General features: G+C 46.4%; 1 protein-coding gene across 1 annotated transcript in view; it reads right to left on the bottom strand.

Annotated features, from left to right (window-relative positions):
* PCBP3 (poly(rC) binding protein 3) overlaps window positions 1-13,419 on the bottom strand; it is a 197,785-nt gene extending 184,366 nt beyond the window's left edge. The window contains exons 1-2 of the mRNA XM_011954196.1: window positions 13,379-13,419; window positions 2,242-2,336 (exon numbers count right to left, since the gene is read on the bottom strand). The gene's annotated coding sequence lies outside the window, so the exon portion shown is untranslated. The remainder of the gene's footprint in view (window positions 1-2,241; window positions 2,337-13,378) is intronic.
* Between the last annotated feature and the right edge of the window lie 1,698 nt (window positions 13,420-15,117).

Raw genomic sequence — 15,117 nt, 5'->3', positions numbered from 1 at the left:
CTAACTGAAGTAGGAGCACGGAGCACTGCCACTGAACCCAACTACCACACCACTAAGGCCTTTCCAGGAGATACAGTCACAGAAATACAAACGCACAAGGCTATTCACCACTGCACTGTGTGTAACTGCAAAATATCATAAACTACGTCATCATCCCACCATCACGAAACCCAAACGAGGATGCAGCACTGGGCAGCAGAGGAAGCAAAAGGAAGAATGAGGACGATCACTCCGCCCTGGTACGGAGCGACTCCAGGGATGCTGTTTAACAGAAAACACAAAGTACAAAAAGGGAGATGTAGATGGTGGCATGGCACTGTGAATGCAATTAATGCCACTGAATTATACACTTAAAAACAGCTAAAATAGCAAATGTAGTGTTATATTCGCTTACAATAAAAATAGTAAAAAGAGAACATATGTAGCAAGATACATTATGTACATTTTAGGTGAGAAAGAAGAGAAACAGAAAACCTACATATGGAGGGCTAATTGTAAAAACGTGTTTGCCTAGAGGTACGCCAGCAAACGTTTAACAAACAGCTCCTGGGGTGGGAGGCAGGACCCGGCCTGTAGTGTTTGCCAGTTTCCTTCCATGTGCAAACCCTCCCACTGTGGGCAATTTCCAACCTACTGCCATGAAGTCACTAAACACAGACCTGGGAAGAGATGTGTAGAAGTGGCTCCAGGAGCTGGTGAGAGACCACCTTGGAACATCACTGTCATGTACCAGGCGTGGGGTAACAGGAAGAGAAAGGACTTTGTGGGACTCGTCTGTTTTATACACGCAGATATATGCATGTATATGTGCATATCTATATATACACACACACACACACTTACATGCATGTATGTTTACACAGAGGTGTGTATGTGTACATGCACGTACTTCCCAGCTCTGACCCCTAACAGTGTTAGAAGCAAAGACACCTGACAGCAATAAGCCTACCTCGTACCCAGATATTGTTCCTTGGTAACATTTTCACACTACAAAAACCAGAGCCCTTCAAACATCTATCTGGTGGACTCCAGGGCTGGGTAGGTTAGGTACAAGATGGGCCTGAAACATTATATGGAAAAGTTAGGAAACTGTTTCTTTAAATGAGGCAGATAGTAGCAGGAAGAGAAAGGAAGCTGGGAACTAAAGAGGGAAGGAACCAGGAATTGGTCTGGTGGGCTCCCACTGATCAAATCTAGGAGAATTTGAGCACAAAATCCTCAAGGACAGTGATGAATGAGACACTAGGACAGCGGTGAATTAAGACACAGGAGTCCAGGACAAGAAGTTGGTAAGAGATGAACAGATAAGCAAATGGGGAAGAAGGGAGGGGCCTGCTCCCAGCAGATAGCTAAGTCTGCATGGGAGCTGCACAAGCGCCACTTACAGCCATCACAGTAAAGAGGGGTCTAGGCAGAAACCAACCACGGCTAAGTCCAGGGGAAATGTCACGAGATGTAGGATTTCCGCATGGTCTTCCAGGGGCTTCCTGCAGATGGTTTATTAGTCATGAGTGGTAACCAAAGTCGGGAGAAGCCAAACAGCTCTGCAGTGAGTCAGCAACCTCACACTCCAAGGTGGGGCAGAGGGTTGCTCTGCACCTGGCGAGGTGAGGCTCTGAGGAAGCACAATCCCATGGAGGCAGGCACCAGCCAAGCGTGCACCACTGAATCCTATCACAGGAGTCCCCGGACATGCCCCAAAGGAGGAAACATCTACTTATTAAAAGAGACTATTCTTCAAAACGTCAATGTCATGAAAGTGACAGAAAGGCTGTGGAAAACGTTCCTGATTGACAGAGACGACAGACACACGAGTAGGTGCCAACACCTGATTCCAGACCACATCCTGTGCTGGAGGGAAAACAATATAAAAGACATTACTGAGGGAACGGAAATACTGGGGTGTAGCATTAAGATGGGTTTTGTAAAATGGTGCTGTGGTGATGAGAGGACACCCCTGTGCCCAGGAAACGGCACCTCTCCACCCTCCAAATCACTCTCCTGACTCCTCAGGGACCAGTGACTAGCAGCACCCACGTGCTCTCTGTCTCTTAATTTTCAAAGTTTCTCTACTAACTCATTTTCAGGCTTTAAACATAATCAAGTAGCTAATACTAAAGATGCAACCCAAACACCTCCCTTCTAGGCCCCAAGTTTTCAGAGTCAAACATTTCACACAGCCATCTCCACCCCTCCCTCTCCCTCACTCCTCAAGCTGGCTCAATCTGGCTTCCTCTGCACCTTCTCAAAGTGACTCAGGACCTCTCGACCATCCCTGTGCCAAGTCCAATGCCATCTCTCGGCTCTCATCTGCTGTGCTTTCCTCCCTTCTCAAGCTGGAACAAAGAAAAAGTGCTTCCTGGTGATGCAGCGTGACTGAGGGGTGCTCACACAAGCACTCTCATTAAATGCTGGTGAACGAGGAAAATATCCGTGACTCTGGGTGGTAATTTGACCATGAGTACTTGAGATCTGAACTTCTCACAATCTAATAGTAATAAAGCGAAGGAGAGAAGGTTCTGAAAAGGGGGAACAATGGGCTGGACTCTGCTCCAATGCTGACTCATCCTTAGTTTCTGTTTCTTTACTGATAAAAAGGGTTAATTCTCCCAGGTTTTGGAAAATTACAGGAATTAAGTGAGGAACCTTTGCAGCAAATATAGTAATGATTAACGGAACCATCTTCTCACAGGTCATATGTTTGTTCCTAGAAAGACATTGGTGGTTCTTGCCCTCTTTGTAAAAGCTGAAGCAACCTCCCCTCAAGCGTCAGGGCAGGAACAGGTCAGGAAACCCAGTCTCACAGAGGGAAAAGCAGCACAGAGACGTAAGGACCCAGCCGAGGTCACGTGGTGATCTGGGAGAGGGGACGGAAGCAGAACACCGTCTCTGGATTCTCAGGCTAGTCCTGCTCCACCGGCCCAGCTGGCTCCCTACCGGACACTTCTCTTCCCAGGACTTGTGCTCAGACTCTGCCAGCTTAACACAAGGGAACGATGACAACAGCTCACCGCTGTGCTCCTAACAACAGCTGCCCCCAACTGCAACCAGCCCTGCTGGATGTGGCCAGAGGCACAAGCTCAGCAAAGAAGGTACACGTGGATGCAGCCGTGTTCAGAGGAGTCCCGTTTTGGGTTTGCTGCGAAGGCAGAGGCTGGGAAACAGGTGGGTCAAGTCAAACCCATTTACTCACTACCAGGTGAACAAAGCTGTAGGGCTGTACCTCAGCCCCTACCTCAGAAAAGCAAAATGGCCAGAGCACTTGGAGTAAAGCTCACACCCACACCGAAAGCCTCAACCCAGCTCTATCACTGACTGCCCTTCATCACCAAAGACAGGGTGGCCTCTGTGACACAATTCGCACAGGGCCTATGGCACAAACGCATGAACGCTACACAGAATGAAGTAAGCTGTCAAGTGTCACCGCAGATCCAGAGGAAGACGACGGAGGCCTGGGAGGAGCAGGAGACTGGGATGGACGCGGCTCACCATGCACGCGGACGAGCAAGAGTAGACAGGCTGCATCTCCAATGAACGGATGGTGCCTTTGTAAAAGAAAAGCACACAGAAATGCTGACTCCCACCTGTCTAAATGTGCACACAGAGGAAATTCTTCTCCATCTGACATACCATCCCCAGCCACCACGGACCAGCAACAACGGCTCTCTAGATCCATCACTGTCTTTGCACGCAGGGTCGCCAGACAGCCTGGCAGCACGGCACGGAGGAGGGATGAGTCATCACGAAAAATGATCATCCCTCCATGCCAGGCTGCAATCTGATCTCAACCTCCGGGAGGGCAGCACTCTCCAAATCCCTGTGAGAGGGGAAAAAGCAAAGCGGAGAAGGTCCAGAAGGAACACTACCTAGCCAAGGAGAAAATTCAGAGGAGGAAGGAAAGAGGGGCACCAGTGCCATGAGACCTCCGCTGGGCCCATGGCAGTCTGTCCTCCCTTGAGAGGTGTGCTACACCATTTCCAAATAAAGAACCTGAGATTCGCTGAGGCTGCAGAGCTTCTGCTGGCTGGCGAGGAGCGGGGTAAGGGCAAGACCTCAGCCTCTGTAACTGAGAGCATGTGGAAACGCCCTGCCCCAGCCAGTCAAGACCTCCAGGTCTTCCCTGGCCCTCCTGGTTCTGGGGCCCACATTTCCACAGTGAAATAGTGCCGCCCATCCCCACAGGCCCTGGGTCTTGGCTGGGAGGGCTGGAACAGCCCCTGCTGCGTCACCACAGCAGCGCCCATGAATGCCAGGTTTGTGCTGGCTAGAATCCAGGAGGCTCAGCAGGCCCAGAACTCACCCCCCAGCCTGGTGCTCCTCTTAGAAGAAGGATGCCCGGTGGGCTTTGCAATTGATACAGCTTGGCTATGTCTGCACCCAAATCTCATCTTGAACTGTAGGTCCCATAATCGCCACGTGTTGTGGGCGGGACCCGGTGGGAGGTGATTGAATCATGGGGGTGGGTTTTTCTCATGCTGTTCTCATGGCAGTGAGTGGGTCTCACCAGAACTGATGGTTTTATAAAAAGGCAGTTCCCTTGCACACGCTCTCTTGCCTGCCACCATGTAAGATGCACCTTGGATCCTCCTTCCCTTCGGCCATGATTGTGAGGCCTCCCGAGCCATGCGGAACTAAGTCCACTAAACCTCTTTTTCTTTATAAATTACCCAGTCTAGGGTATCTCTCCATAGCAGTATGAAAATGGACTGATCCAGTGATGCTGACACAACACCGTGTGGGCACTACGTCTGCCTTCACACAACGCCAACACTCTTGCAAGTGTGCCTCACTCTGAAGCGTGGGTGACCCCACGTCCTCACTCACTCCTCTCCTGGCCACTATTCAGTGCCTCCTATGTCCTCATCCTTGCCTATGGAGGCAGAAGCTCTTCCCCTGTCCTCTCCTCCCCTTGTCTGTGAAGACAGAGCTTTGGCTGAGCCCAAGGCTGCCCAGCGGGAGAATGTGTTGCCCAGCTCCTCTGCAGAGAGGGTCGCCTGGCACGTTAGACACACCTGGTCTCAGATACCATGATACAAGTCAGCATAACTTGGGCCTCCAATTCTTAAAATGAAGTTGCCCCCTGTTGCATCCACAAGCTAGAACACACGAGGTGCACCTGGGTTCCTTCCAACTCTGCAGTCATGACAACATAGCAAGAGACAGAAACCACACATCAAGAATGGTAGGGCCACCCAGAGCCCAGGCCAGGGAAGGCCTCACAGAGCCCAGCCCTCCCATCCTGGAACGATGATGTCAACAAGAGCATCTGACCTTATGAAATAAAGCTGGTGGGTCTGGGAAGCTCTGTGTTTCTGCGGCTTACCCTTTCCCCTGGGTTCAACTCTTCCTCTTGGCACATGGCTCTCTGTATGCCCCACACCGCCCCCTCAGCTGTGAGCTGGGATTCCAAAAGCCTCCACGGCACGTCTCCTACGGGTCTCACACAGAAGTCTGTCTGCTCCCCGCAAACGCCAGACTGTTTTTCTTCCAAAGCGATCACTCCATATCCCAGGACTACAGGCAGCATAAAACCCCATGGGGTCCCTCTGGCACCTTCTCCACTGCTCACACTGTACCCTGCTGCTCTGTGACAGCCTGTGACATGCCCACAGTGGGTGCCACTCTTCCATCCCCAAGCCCCACAGCCATGTCCTACAAAACACCCACAATCACAAAGGGCCCAGTCCCTCTCTGACCCACACAGGGCCAACATGATACTTAAAAAGTAGAAACCTAACAAAAGAATAGTCCTCCTAGACAGGACTACCAAGAAATTAATCTCTTAAATTAAAGAATAAAAACATGAGTGACAACAGGTCAGTACATATAAAGCCAGCAGAACAGAGTTAAAAGTGTCTTAGAGGAAGATTGAGAGTCAAATGCATTAGTTGGAAAATAAATGAAAACGTTCAAAGAAGCACTCAGGAAACTATTAAAATAATAGCATTAACTTGAAGAAAAAGAGAATTATAATTATAATGTATGCTAAAATGAGAAATTAATAGTAAAATTATAAATGATCACTATAACTTAAAGCTATTTTGAAGAAAAAATTAGACAAATGTGACTAAAATGCTGAAATAAATATTTGAAATAAAGGGAACACAGCAACAGATAAAATGTCTGAAAAACTAGGCCCGGCATGGTGGCCTACACCTGTAATCCTAGCACTTTGGGAGGCCATGGCAGGAAGATCACTTGAGGCCAAGAGGTTTGAGACCAGCTTGAGTATCTAAGCAAGACCCCAGTCCCTAAAAAAATTTTTAAAATTAGCTAGATGTGTTGGCACATGCCTGTAGTCCCAGCTACTTAGGAGACTGAGGTGGAAGGATCGCTTGAGCCCAGTAGTTCAAGGCTGCCGTGAGCTGAGATCAACATCCAACAGAGTGTGGCTCTGTTTCTAAAAAAAATAATAAAAATTAAAATTAAATTAAATTAAATTAAAAATTTTAAAAGACTGAAAAATGACAAGAACACAACATATATATTACATACATGCATGTGTATACATATAACATATATACATTTTTACCTATATACCTAAAAACTTGCTTAAAATTGACTATTTCCTAAGAAAAAACCATTGGTGTATAAGAAAATGTGTATAAAATCAATAACCATGGGAGAAATTATATAGACACCAAAAAATCAGTCTCCAAAATAGACTCCAGGCTTAGCGGCTTTGATAGACAAATTCTATCAAAGGTAGAATTCTATCAAAGGCTGATAACATTTGCATTTCTAAACAGAGGACAGAAAAATTTGTTATTTAAATAAACGATAGAAAAACATGGGAAGATTCTAGGCCGGGCGCGGTGGCTCAAGCCTGTAATCCCAGCACTTTGGGAGGCCGAGACGGGCGGATCACGAGGTCAGGAGATCGAGTCCATTCTGGCTAACACAGTGAAACCCCGTCTCTACTAAAAAAATACAAAAAACTAGCCGGGCGATGCGGCGGGCGCCTGTAGTCCCAGCTACGTGGGAGGCTGAGGCAGGAGAATGGCGTAAACCCGGAAGGCGGAGCTTGCAGTGAGCTGAGATCCGGCCACTGCACTCCAGCCTGGGCGACAGAGCGAGATTCCATCTCAAAAAAAAAAACAAAAAACAAAAAAAAAAGAAAAACATGGGAAGATTCTCAAATAATGTTATGAAAGCAAGCTATATATTACCAAAATCATATAAAAATTAGAAAAAAAGAAACTTATAGAGCAATATCACCCTAGCCATAACCCTCACGATAACCCTAACACTAACCCTAATCCTAACCTTTACAATAACTCGAACACTAACAGTAACCTCAACCCTTATGCTAGCCTTAACTCTAGCCCTAACCCTATTATTAACCCTTATTCTAGTCCCAGTAAGATATTGGAAGCATATTATAATTGGAAGAGCTATGGCCTAACAGTATTTATTCCAAGAATCAACACTTGGAATGTCAGGAACAGAATTCACTCCACTGAGAGACAAAAGCAGGAATCACATGACCGCCTAAATAGTAGCAATGAACACATTTAGTGAAATGCAGCTTTCATTTTCGATTTTAAAAAACACATAACTTAATAAATAGGAATAAAAGAAAGCTTCTGTAGCTTAATGAAGAATATTTACCAGATAGCTATGGCAAGCAAACTTCATGGTGAAGGCATTTGGGTCAAGGTAAAAATAAGCCAAATTTCACCCAAAAACCCTCTTGCAAATAAAACCATTTTAACACATGACCACATTCAAATATATAAAAACTGATAGTTTTCCTATATAATGTTAAATATTTGATAAATGCAATGGGAAAAGTCCCAATTACAATAACCAAGTAACACAAATTAGTTGGAAAAGAATTTGAAAGATAAAACCCATAGCAAGAAAGCTATGAAATGTAACTGAAGGCTAATAACAGAATAAATGGAAAGAGGAATTCCTTTTATATATAGGAAATTATTTAAATATTGTTAAAATATCAGCTGTTTATCATTTAAATTACAGATCTGATCCATTTGAAAAGAAACCTCAATATGATTAACTTTTTAAACTTGAAAATCATTCTAAAGTTCATTTAGAAAGTAGGTAGCCAAGAATAACCAAAATGGTTTTTGAAATATTGGTTACCTTTATCAGATATGGAAATACACCATGAAACTAAAATAATTAAAATAGTGTACCAGCATTAGAACAAAGAGGTCAATTAGAGAATTCAGAAACAGACACTAAAATACACAATATTTTCATATGTGGTACACATACATAACAGAAGTTGCAGCATGAATCATTAAAAAAAGAAGTATTTTTTAATAAATGGTGTTTCTAATATAAGAAAACTAACTTAGATCTAAGAACATACACCTAACTAAATCCCAAGAAAAGGATTTTCTAAATGTAAACACAACAGAAGATGACATCACAAGGGAAAATACTGAGAGCCACCCAAAATGCTACAGATGAGACGAAAGGGTGCACGACTCAACTGGGGAGAATTCCTCCCACAAACATAAAAGCAGAGTATCTTCAATAACCCAAGAGTGCGTATGAGCATGGGAAAACTACATTATTGTTAAAGAGCTAAAGCCATGTGTGTTCAGTTCGCTTCTGCGTTCTGAGACGGAGACGTATGCAGCACCTGGTGTGTCAGGATACAACAGCACAGGTGCTCTGGTACAGCTTGTTCCAGTACAAACTTGCACTTTTGAGATCAGCCTGGCAATTACACATTATGCCTCTTTTAAATGTCCGTGTCCTCTGACCCAGGAATTCTGTAGGTGTGAACACTGCCTACAAAAGAGAGGAAGCTGCTGTGGATTTATGCACAAGGATGTTTACCTTGTATTATGGATATTAGTGGAAATCAGAAAAAAATAAACAAAAAGGGAATAATCCAATAAATGATACCTAGATCCATACATGGGAAACCATGCAACCTTCTAAAAATAATGTTTTCAAACTAGGTAAGGTCGAACACTTTGCAGAATACTATTCAGTTAAAAAGCAGGGCACGGAAGTGTGTACTGAATACCTGACGCAGATAGTCTGGACTGAAATTTCCCCACAGCCCCTGGAGCACTGGGCAAGAGGCGCTCACCAGGCCTAACGCTGCAGAGCTCAAGCAACCTGAGTAGAAAGATCTGCCTCAGATTCACCAAGCCAGAGGCGGGGCCTGTGCAGTGCAGAGGACCAGAGGGCAAGGGCAGTGGAAGTCTGACCTGGCAGGAGCAGGGCAAGCAAGGGAGCTCAGGGCCTGAGGTTCATCAATTTTTTATAAAATAATATTTGCCCATATAACCTTTAAAATTTTTTATTTTTAATAAAACTATAAATATACAGTTTTTAAAAGCAAATAATTCGATAAAGCTTATGAAAAGTAGTGGCCCTGCCCCCCTCGTCCCCCACATCACAATCTTTCCCTGAGCTCTTAGCCTCCTTTGGCATTTCTTTATCTCCATATTTCTAATCACTGAGTTTGTATTTGCTATTCGTGATCTTACAATTTTACGTATCAGCTGTTAGCTTCCTGCTATAAAAGATGAGCACCAATTCTCCTGAGCCCCTACCTCGCCCTCCTCCCCACTCTCCAGGACTCCCCTCGCCGGCTGTGCACGTGGTACCTACACCTCATGCTGCAGCTCCCTTCTTATTTCTGTTTCTCGCAGGGAATCAGGGTCTCCCGACTGCTTTGCTTGGTGCTCTATGAACTTAGGTTGATTTCTTTCCAAACTCCTAGCTATGGGGCTGACCACTGCAGACCCACTCATCCTGACATCACCCTCCAAGCCTTCCTTGGAGCCACGCTCCAGGGCCCCAGCGTCCAGCTTCCTCACCCACCCAGTGGCTCCTTTCCCTCCCTCCTGCGTCTGTTCCTATGTTCCCAGTGTTCTGGGGCCAAATGAGGGGCTGGGGTGAAGCTATTCTGTGCCCTGCTTTCCGTTTAGGACAGTCCCCCAACACACGGCAGGCTCCCAGGTCACCTTCCAGGGAGGAACCAGACTGGGTAGGAGAGGGCTGAGAGGCTGACTCCTTCTCAGACAGGTTCTCCACAGCTTTCCTACGTCAACACCACCTCCACCGCCTCCCCATGTTCAGCCGCACAGTAACGCCATTCCCAAGACGTGGGGGCACTGTCTGCAACACAAGAAACTCACTTCCCAGTCCCCTCAACACACACACATACAACAGATGCACACAGACCACATGCGCACGCACACACCTTCCACACACACACGTGTGTGCGCACCTATATACACACTCACCTGCACACACATACACACACATGTGTACACACAGACCTGCATGGGTAAATACACAGGCACACACACTCACACTCACATGCACCTCTCAGCTTTCTAGGTTCAGATCTGCTCTGTTTGTCCATTTGCCTTCCAACTTTCAAAGTTCTGTCATCTTCTTTCTCAATTTCTTGGTGATCGAGACCATCCTGGCTAACACAGTGAAACACTGTCTCTACCAAAAATACAAAAAATTAGCCGGCCTGGTGGTGGGTGTCTGTAGTCCCAGCTACTCAGGAGGCTGAGGTAGGAGAATGGCAATGGCGTGAACATGGGAGACAGAGCTTGAAGTGAGCCGAGATGGCACCACTGCATTCCAGCCTGGGCAACAGAGCGAGACTCTGTCTCAAGAAACAAACAAACAAACAAAAACTCTAAGAAGTAAATAACCAATTCAGTATTACAAGAAATAAAAGACCTCAAAGTAAATAAAAATCTTCAACAGTGTTCATTACTACTTATTTCCCCATCTTGCTGTAGCAGAAAAACAGCCCCTAGATGGGGCTAGGAGTGGGCTCTGGCACTAACCAGCTATGGGAGATGGGTCCTTACCTACAAAATGAAGTGGCCCTCAGAGGTCCGCACAGACCACACACAGCCCAGGGAAGGCCCACCTGCGCTTCTCCATGAGGCCTACGTTCATCGCTCTCTCTCAGGAGTGGGGAAGAGTTCTCCAAGACATGGGAATGGAAAAACCAAGTGCTTCCAAAACTACTGGCTCCCCTGGGAAACATCCACTCAGATGAGCTCTGCGCTGCTTCATCACCGCACCCCAGAATCCCACAGGGGGAAGCTGCAGGACTCACTCGACACAGCCCACAAGAGGAGAGCCCTTCTGTTCCAACCAGCTCAGTGCTCATAGCACCTCCCTGCCCACCAGCAGAAGAGGCCACAGGTGCCTATAAAAGTTCCCTGTCTGTACTGAACACAGGCCTCAGGGAATTTCCAGAATCTGCCTGCTGCAGCCTCCAGAACCCACGTGCTGGCAGGCGATGGTTCCACCTGCACTGCTTGCTCTGCCTCTCAGCCTGGCTGCCAGGGCACGGCTTGCAGGAGGTCAGGCTCGCCCCACCCCAGCACACTGGTTTATTTCCAGAACTGTAGGCTGGGTCCGAAGAGCCTACAGTTAGGCTCAGAAGAAGAATGTGGACAACGCCAAAGTCAAAGAGAAAATGGGAACAGCACATAACGGGTGTTGCTTATCTGCCTGAGTCCCAGAGGCTCTTCCCTTGAGATTTTGGTGAAAATTAGATCCAGATTTGTAAGATTACAAAGTTGGCCCCAAGGCAACAGTGATTTGGATTCCTCCAAGAAGCAGGTATTACAGAAGCTTTAGTTAAAGCCACAACAATAACTTAGCACAGAGAAGAGACTGGCTGGCTCCCCACTCCCACACCCACCCTGCTGGTAGGCTCCTCTTAGCCCCCAATGCCATGCAGACTGACAGCAGCCTCAGGATGACCTGTGAGGCCCCTGACGTGCCCCAGCCGCACTCTCACCTCCTGCCCCGCAGCCTCCTCACTGCTCCATGGATGCACCAGGCACGTCAGACCCGAGCTTCTGCTCAAAACACCCTTGGCCCTGCAGCCCCTTACTTACCTCCTGCACCAAAGGGCTCACACTTGCATCTCTGGCAAGACTCACACAGATGCCCCATGTCTCAGGGCTGACTGACGGCCTATTCACATGGCACCAGGACTCCCACACCCTGCCCTTCCCTGTTTCCTCCACAGCCACTGCCAGCCCCTGACATGCCACAGAATGAACTCACTGACTAGATTTATGTTTTCAAGTCCCCGGCAAGGATGTCAGGATTCTGGCAGTGTGCCTGGGACATTGCAGGCACACTGTAAACATCTGCTAAACAAATGAAGGAACAAACAAAGTATTTATTTGTTCAAGTAATTTGTTGGTAAGAACTCTCCTCTTAGGATATTAGTCAGGGTTCCAGTCACCTGCAAGCCCAAGCACCTACATGCACGGGCTCCCAACCCCCCCATGCCATCTCTCCGAGGGACTCCCCCTGCCAACTCCCCATGCCATCTCTCTGACCAGGACGCTGCCCTGCTGCAGCTGACATCTCTGGAAGCCGGTGGGCGGGAACTGCAGCATTGTCTCCTCAGGATGCACTGTGCTCAGGACCTCACAGCAGCCCAGGGCTGCCATCAAGCACACCAGGAAGGCAAGACACACTGGGAGTTCCGACCAACATCACATCAACAAGGCAGCTCTTCTTATTCTACTATTGTGAAGTTGGAAGACTTGGCTCAAATCCCAGCCCCACCACTGTCACCAAGATAACCTGAGTGAGTTACTTCACCTCGCCAAGCCTCAGAGAATAACAATCCCTATCTCAAAGGGGCACTGGGAGGATGAAGGGAGTGATTCTATGGAAGTTATCAAATCAGGGTGGCTGGTACTACTTCACCAGCATCAGCAGCCATCATGACTACATTAGTTTTCCACGCAAAACTGCAAATATACACTAAGTTCCTGCTGAAAACGTTTTGAAAATGACATTTATAAGCTTTAGAAAAAGAAAGACATCTTAAGGATAATTTTAAAAGGAGTCATCTCGAGGTAGTTTTACAAAACTAGAATGGAGACCACAGTGCTTTGTCTGAGACAGGTGTGTGCTGCTGTGTGCTGGCTGGTGCCAGGTCCTTTCCACAGATGTTACCCACGCACCGTGTGGCTTCAGGCATTGTGGTGCCATCACGGCCACCGCATACACAGGCACTATAGGGCAGGGGGCACTGTCGGCACAAGAACAAAGGCATGCAGTAGGCTCCAAGAGTGCTAACAACTGGCCCTCCAGCTCCTGCTGGTCTACAGGGTCAGGTTAACTGTGAAGAAAGGTTACCAGAGAAAGAGGAAACTGCCTCTTTGAAAATCTTGGTTCCACAGAAGCAAGAATGGAAAATGCGTGTCACTCACACTATATGCTCTTGGCAGTAGTGTGACCTGAGGCAGGTTCCTCATGAGACATAAAACCAGGATCCAGGGGGAAGGCAGAGATACATGGCTTCTACTCTGCTGACACAGAAAGAGTCGTTTAGTCTAAAAATATCGCCTGTGACAGCATCATAAGAAGCACTACTTACACAGAACCACGTGGGGAGCTTCTCTCTCGCAGACAGTCCTGTAAACAGTTGAAGGAAAAAACAATTAAAATTGGAAATCACAGGCTTTCCAAAGAGAGACAGAAATCACAATCATCTTTCACCTTAGACACCAAATTTTATCAAACCAAAGTCATCTATTAAAAAGACATGTTCGTAAATCAGTTATTGGGAAGGTCAAAGACAGTTTCCCAGAGAAAAAATTCCACAAAAAGTGATTCAATTCTAAACTGAGTCTGGAACATACACAATACTGATAAAGACTTAGAGCCGCAGGGTCCCTGAACCTTGACCCACAGTCCTCAGCCTGATTGAAGTCTGGGGTGCAGCTGATTCTCAAATCCCTCTGAATCTATGGGGGATGGTAAGAATGCAGGGAGAGTATACGGGACAGGACGGCTGTACCACAAAGGTCTGCAGCTTCACTCCTGAAGCCAGGGAGACCACGAACCCACCGGGAAGAAGGAACCAACTCCGGTGGTAACAGAGCAAAGTAAGCAGAAGAAAGGAAATAAAGAATAGAAATCTATAAGCTGAAAAGCCATTTTACAAATACTTGCTTCAGGAGACTAAAGTGGGAAGATCACTTGAAGCCAGGAGTTTGAGACCAGCCTGGGCAACACAGCAAGACCTACTCTCTACAGAAAAAAATTCTGTTACATTAGCCAGGCATGGTAGATGGTGGAACATCCCTGTAGTCCTAGCTACTCGAGAGGCGGAGGCAGGAAGATCACTTGAGCCAAGGAGTTCAAGGTTACAGAGCAAGCCTCTGTCTCTAAAAATATATAAATAGAAGTGAAAAATACAGAAAATTAATGAAACCGAAAGTTGGTTCTTTAACAAGGCAAACAATATTGACTGCACTGACCAAGAAAAAAGAGAGAAGGCTGAAATTACCAACATCAAGAATGAGAAATAGAACATTATACAGACACAAAACATATTATAAAGACAATTAGGTCAAACCACAATGTGATACCACTTCACACCAGAATGGCTATAATCAAAAAAGCCTAATGGAAGTGTTGATGAGGACCTGGAGAAACAGGCAACCTCATACATCGCTGGTAGAAATGAAAAATGGCGCTGGCGGAAATGAAAAATGGTGCTGCTAGGGTGGAAAACAGTCTGGCAGTTCCACAAAAAGTTAAACATAGAATCACCATAGGATAGCAACTCCCCTCCTAGGTACAGACCCAAAAGAATTAAAAATACAGATTTAAGCAGATACTTGTTTCTAACAGTGCTATTCACAATAGCCAACATGGGGAAACAACCCAAATGTCCATCAGCAGATGAATGGATAAACACGTTTAGTACAGCCATACAATGGAGTATTCTGCAGACATCAAAAGGAACGAAGTACGGCACGTGCTACAGATGAACCTCCAAACAGGGCTGAGTCAAAGAACCCAGACATAAAAGGTTATATATTGCATTGTCTCTTCAGATGAAATATCTGGAACAGGCAAGTCCACAGAGACAAAAAGCAGGTTAGTGGTTTCCAGGGCATAAGGAAAGGGGGAGACCAGGAGTGATTACTTAATGGGGGGAGGTATTCCTCTGTGGTAACAAAAAAGTTTTAAAAACGTCTGAAACTCGGTACTAGTTGTACAACATTCTGAATGCACCAAATTGTACACTTTAAAACAGCTAATTGCATTTTAAGTGAATCGCTCCTCAATGAATAAATAAATACAATAAGCGGATGCTATGAATTA

This window comes from Colobus angolensis, unplaced genomic scaffold (assembly GCF_000951035.1).
Source record: "Colobus angolensis palliatus isolate OR3802 unplaced genomic scaffold, Cang.pa_1.0 Scaffold38, whole genome shotgun sequence".
NCBI classification, from domain to species: Eukaryota; Metazoa; Chordata; class Mammalia; order Primates; family Cercopithecidae; genus Colobus; species Colobus angolensis.
Note: the sequence above shows the minus strand (reverse complement) of the source record. Positions and strands in the feature narration are given on the sequence as shown.